The sequence below is a fragment of the Perognathus longimembris genome, chromosome 7 (assembly GCF_023159225.1).
Source record: "Perognathus longimembris pacificus isolate PPM17 chromosome 7, ASM2315922v1, whole genome shotgun sequence".
Classification (NCBI taxonomy): Eukaryota; Metazoa; Chordata; class Mammalia; order Rodentia; family Heteromyidae; genus Perognathus; species Perognathus longimembris.
Genome location: NC_063167.1, coordinates 35373412 through 35379411, shown reverse-complemented (window position 1 = coordinate 35379411; position 6000 = coordinate 35373412).

Here is a 6000-nt window from a genome sequence, read left to right as displayed (position 1 = left end):
TTTTAGGACTCAGCTCTGAAGTAAGGATGGTTGCCTTCAGCCTGCTTCAACCCCTAAGTGGAGACATTTCCAGAACAGGGACTCACTTAGGCACTTAACCTCTGAGACATCTGGGAGTGATAGGGATGGTGGAATAGGTTTCTATCATACCTCTTTCTCCCTTCCTGCACACTCTGCCACTCCTTTAGGAAACACTTTGAAATAATAACTAGGTTTCTTACCATCATGTATTCATGTGGATATGACTAAGTTAGAAAAAGCGGCTAGACCTTAAGTCCTATTTGAAGAGAAATGGCATATGCAATATTAGAGCATTTTGGATACATGTGTTCACACAGGGATTTGGTTTACTGCTTTGTAAATAAAAGGAAAAACTCTGGGTATATGCATAGATTTCTTTCTTCATTATGGATACTTTCTATGCTTTTCCTGAGCCTTGGCCAGGGACTGTGGAAGGAAGTGCTATTTTGTGGAGACCACCATGGGAAACTATCGTACAGTCCCAGAAGGAATTTAATTCCTACAGGCTTTCTTGTCCCAGGTGTGCTTTTAAATTCTGCTGTTCTGTTGCTTCACTCCCACTAAAGACTGGGCTCAAGTACAACATGCTAGTGTTTGGCTTCTGTAGAAACAGAGGGCATATAGCTAACCTTAACCTAGTGAAGCTTTACACCCTTAGGCAAATATGTCTCTACTTTCATCCTCCTACATCCCCAATTCAGTGAAGTTTGGCTGTTACACCAGCTTGACACACTTTAAATTTCCCAGGCAGTTCAGCTGGTGTTCTCTCATCCTGATCCTAGGACCTGTGTCACTCATGCTCTCCTAACCTCTAAGAAAACAACTGTGATGCAGAGCCTGCGCGTGCATGATGGTGGTGTCCTGTGACAGCCTTTGAGAGAGAAAATGCAGTTGTCCTAGACAACCCATAAAACAGAATTTTAAGAACAGGTAGCCAGCAATTATGGAGCTTGCTTCCTACTATTCTTTCAAGGATGCAAAGGAAAATTATGTTGGACTGAAGAAAAATTGTGAAAATGAAAAAATGATGTTTATACAACTCTGCCTCCAAAGAAATTGAATTTCCTAGAGAATCAGATAAACTGGCTAGTGTGTAGTTTCTAAGTTTTCAGTCAGATCCTGGCCTTCACAGAAAAAAAAATAAGATCAGGACAGAAAAATAGTAAGATGACAGCCTCAGAAATTCCAAAGTGATGATGAAATCCACAACTCTAGATTTCCTGAATATACTAGAACTGCAGTTTGGAAAAAGCAACCCTGGGAGCAACCTACAAAAAACAGATTGAGGATTGGACTCTGTGTAGCAGTAAGTCAGAGAAAAATCTAAGGATTCAGATCTACCTTCCTCCTATTCTGGGAGGCATTTTGAGTCATATTGGTATGCTAACATTTCTATTGCCTTTTGCTCCCGTTGTATACTTATCTACAGCCAACAACAAATTGTAGAATTAATGAGCTGGAAGGCAGCTTAGAGATTGCCAAGATGTCAGAAAGGGTATCAGCCAGCCCAATCCTTTTCTTTCTCCACTCTAGAGACAACTTAGGGCTGCCTGAACAGGTTATCAAACTGGCTTCTTCTTATCCTATGGCTCTTTCCAGTCAATTTACCAGGACAGTAGCAGAAAAGGCCTTTCCAGGAGCAAGGAAAACAAAAACTTTATTCCTGAGAGTGAGATTATCAAACAGACTGAAGTAACCTGTGATGTCATCTGGCAAAGAGAATGAGATGGGACAGAAATGGATGGCAGTAAGCACTGCCATTCCCTCCACGTATCTCTGTGGCCGCAGTTTATTCATCCCCAAAGCACACACTAGATGCCAGCTATGTGCCGGGCCACCGGAGACTTGAAGAAGAGCCATGAAATGTTTCCTGTCCTTGCAAAGCTGAGAGGAAGATACAAGTGGATAGAAAACAAGGGATAGATTCCACTGAGAATACTGTAGAGGTATAGAGTAGATGAGGATTAGCATCATCGCAGAAATTACCTTAAGAGGGAATGTCCAGGCTGCTTCTAGCAGAGGAGACAGGCATGAATCAACAAGGGGACTGGTAAGGAGCCACCTGTAGTTCATAACTGGAATAAAAGACTCAAGCGGACTTAGCAAGGAACGAGGCTAGATGGAATGATAGGTTCAACACAAGCACTTTATAAAACACTTATCTGATTTAATTAAGCAAACATTTCTTGCACATTCTTGACAGCACTTGACATTCATTATTTGGCTTCAAGTTTTCCCATCACCACATAAAGATGTTGACTTTCCCCCATATAAGTCAGAGATTTTTTGATAGGGTTAATGAAAACTAAGGATAATGGGATTTTCACAGAAGCATGCAATGTTATCAGAGCCTCTTAGATTTTTTTCTCAAGTGTGACAAAGAAGCCTGGAAAGTTTTAAAGACATGGAGTTTGGAGAGGGGATCTTAGTCATAGGATGCACAGACACTAGTGGGGATGGAAGAAGGCCACCCACACCCCACAGGAATGTGAATCACCCCTAAACTCCAGCCATATATTTATCAGAATATCAATGAGTTAGTCTCAGATAATTTCCTTTCCCATAAATGCATGAAGATAGAGTATCAGAGTCTTCTCATACTATATTTTTAGGGTACTGGAAAATTTCAGGATATAAGGAATATAGAACGTGAAAAAATCACAGCTTCAAAATTTCAGTTAATATGAAAAAAATCAGGAAGCTCTTCAGGCTATGCACCATGTGCACAGTCAAGAATCTGCAGAAGCTACATTTGCAAACAATTTGTGCTATAAATCAGTAATTTTAAAATCTCCTGTATAAATATATATGTATATATATATGACAAGGTTTTGATACTTTTTTTTACAAAAACTTCAAGAGGAAAAAAACTGTACAAATCATGTTCTTTAAAAATAGCATTTTGTTCTATATAAGCTGTTGTTACTTTGGGGCTAAAGTACTGGTTTGCAAACTCCATCTCATTGTATCCAACTGGAAATTGTTTGTTCTCCCCATCCTTACCCCCAGTTACCATATTTGATGTACTAGTCAGGCATGTTTGAATGTTGGGCCACATTAACCCTTCCTGGTCTTTCTGTTCTTGTCATTTGGCTTCTGTACTCGGTGTCTCTGCAGTCTGGCTCCCCATCCAGAGGCAGAGGGACTAACAGGGTGTGTGCTGTATCTCACCAGCTGTACTGACATCATCTTGGTGAACTGAAAACCAAATGTGGACATTTGTCAAATCAGTACACTTTCTAGAGAAAGATTAAACTCATTTTTTAAAATCTATAAGTTTCATTTTGTTGTGATGCTTTACATAAGGGGGTGGGAGTGAACTATCACTGATGGAGTCTAATGTATATCAGATGTTTTACATAAATCATCTCAGTCTTGGCAACCATCTTGTGAAATAAATGCTTTCAGTATTATTACCTATCCCCATTTTTTAAATGAAAAAAAAAATGGGAAAAGTAACTGCCCAATGCCATACAGGTTTGGTTTTTTGTTGTTGGTGGTGGTGGTAGTGGTGGGGTTTTTTTGGGAGGGGGGTTGTTGCTGTTTTTTGTTTGAAAGAGGCTGTTATTTCTTTGAGAGAAGGCCTTGCTATATAGCCTAGACTGGCCTCAAATTCACTATGGAGCCAGGCTGTCCCCAATCTCATCCTTCTGCCTCCATCTCCTGAGTGCTGGGATTACAGGTATGCACTATCATGCCCAGTAGTGTATGCTGTTTATGTGTTTTTAGTAGTCCCAAGGAGCCATTGCACATGTATTGTTCTCTGCTTGGATTTTCTTTTTCTGCCTCTATCTGTCTAATTTCTATTTGTTCTTGAGTACTCCACCCCAGCCTCCCCAGTTCTCTCAGTCTGGGTTAGTAACCGCTTCCATACTAATTTTTGCCTACTTGCATTCTAATACTTTCTTGACACTCCCATGCCAATGACATTGCTTTTAGCAAGGCTATCCAGGACCTACTTTATGATAAATTTTGCACACACTTTGAGTCCTTCTTTTCTTACTTAGAGATAATATTTAACCCTGCTAGCACTCTTCTTGGACCACTTTTCTTTTGGCTTCCAGGACATCGTAACTGGTCTTGCCCCTACATCTCTGGCCACAACTTAGTCTCCTTTGCCTGTCCCTTAAATTATGGTCATCCATCTCAGATCCAACCATTTTTCTGTTTTCATTGCTGCTATCTGAGTATGAATCGCCATCATTTTATTTAATCCCTTGCATTGATCAACAACTACTTATCCAAATTTCATACTTCTATTTTCCAATCTGTCCTACAATGTGACATCCAAAGTGATCTTTCTAAAATGGAATGGGTCATGTCATCATTTCTTTACACTTTCCTGCTTAAAGCCCTTCTGCAACCTCATCAGTTCTGTATTCGAATTGCTCCATTCTGGGCCCCGTATCTGGAACATTTCTTTCAGGAAGCTTTCTTAGTCCCCTAAGACTAGATTGTGACCCACCACGTTTCCAGTGTAGTCCGTGATTCTTCTATTGGTAACATCCCTACATTGTAATTGCTTGTATGTTCCTTAACTGCATCTTCTATAAGCTCTATAAAGATCTGTCTTCCTCATATGATGCACAGTAGGTGCTCAATAAGTAAGGCTAAATTCAGGCACTGAAGACTTACCATACCCTTTCAACTATACCATGTTGTGTCTCGTATCAAAAAATCTGGATTACTTTTTTTTTTTTTTTTTTGGTCTTGGGGCTTGAACTCTAGGCCTGGGTGCTATCCCTGAGCTCTTCAAGGCTAGCACTCTACCTCTTGAGCCACGGTGCCACTTCCAGTTTTCTGGTGGTTAATTGCAGGTAAGAGTCTCACAGATTTTCTTGCCCAGGCTGGCTTTGAACCGGGATCCCCAGATCTCAGGCTCCTAAGTAGCTAGGATAATAGGCATCAGCCATCTGCACCCGGCCAAATCTGGGTTGCTTTATAGCCTTTGTTAGATGTCCTTAACTTTTCTCAGCACTGTTGTTACTTACGACATCCACAGATGCCCAGTTTCACTCATTACATTTTAATTTTTATAATTTCACTAGTGGAAAATAACTTTGTGGCAATTGCCTAATGTCTATATACTTAACTCCACTTACAATCTCTAGATTGTTGTGATAATCACTGGGTGCTGGTGACTCACACTTATAATTCTGGCTTCTTGGGAGGCTGAGATTAGGAGGAATGATGTTTCAGGAAGAAAAGCTGGACGTGATCTCAGCAACTATGGGAAGCCTAAAGTAGGCCGATCACAGTCTAGGTATGCATCTGCCTGGGTGCATACCCAGTAAATAACAAGGCTAGAGACATGGCTCAGTAGTAGAGCACCAAACTAGGAAGCAAGAAGCACTGAGTTCAAACTTCAGTAACAGGCACACATGCATGCACGCACATACACGATGCTTTTGTGATGACTCAAAGAACAAACACATGTGAGCAGGCTCAGCAGTTGGAATGGTTATTCTATGACATCATAGCAGTTTCTAGAGGAAAACTAATTTCCAGTCCTTTTTTGAGGGAGGGGATCCACAGTAAAGCAGTACCACCTGGGGCTTGAATTCAGTTTCACACTTGTTGGACAGTTGCTGTACTGCTTGAGCCATACTTTTAGTCCTTTTGCTCTAGTTATTTTTGATGGTGGTGGTTATGGGGCTTGAACCCAGGGCCTGGGTGCTGTCCTTGAGCCTCTTTAGGCTCAAGACTAGTGCTCTACCATGTGAGCCATAGCAACCCTTCCAGGTTTTGAGCAGTTTAATTGGAAATAAGATCTCGCGGGGAATTTTCTGCCCAGGCTGGCTTGCAATCTCCATCCTCAGATCTGAGCTTCCTGAGTAGCTAGGATTACAGATGTGAGGCACTAGTGCCCAGCTTCTAGTTACTTGTTAGATATGGCTTTAGGTTTATTCCTGGGCAGACCTGAATTTTGTTCCTATTTACACTTTCTGCCATAGCTCACACCTACTTTTCTCTTTCCTT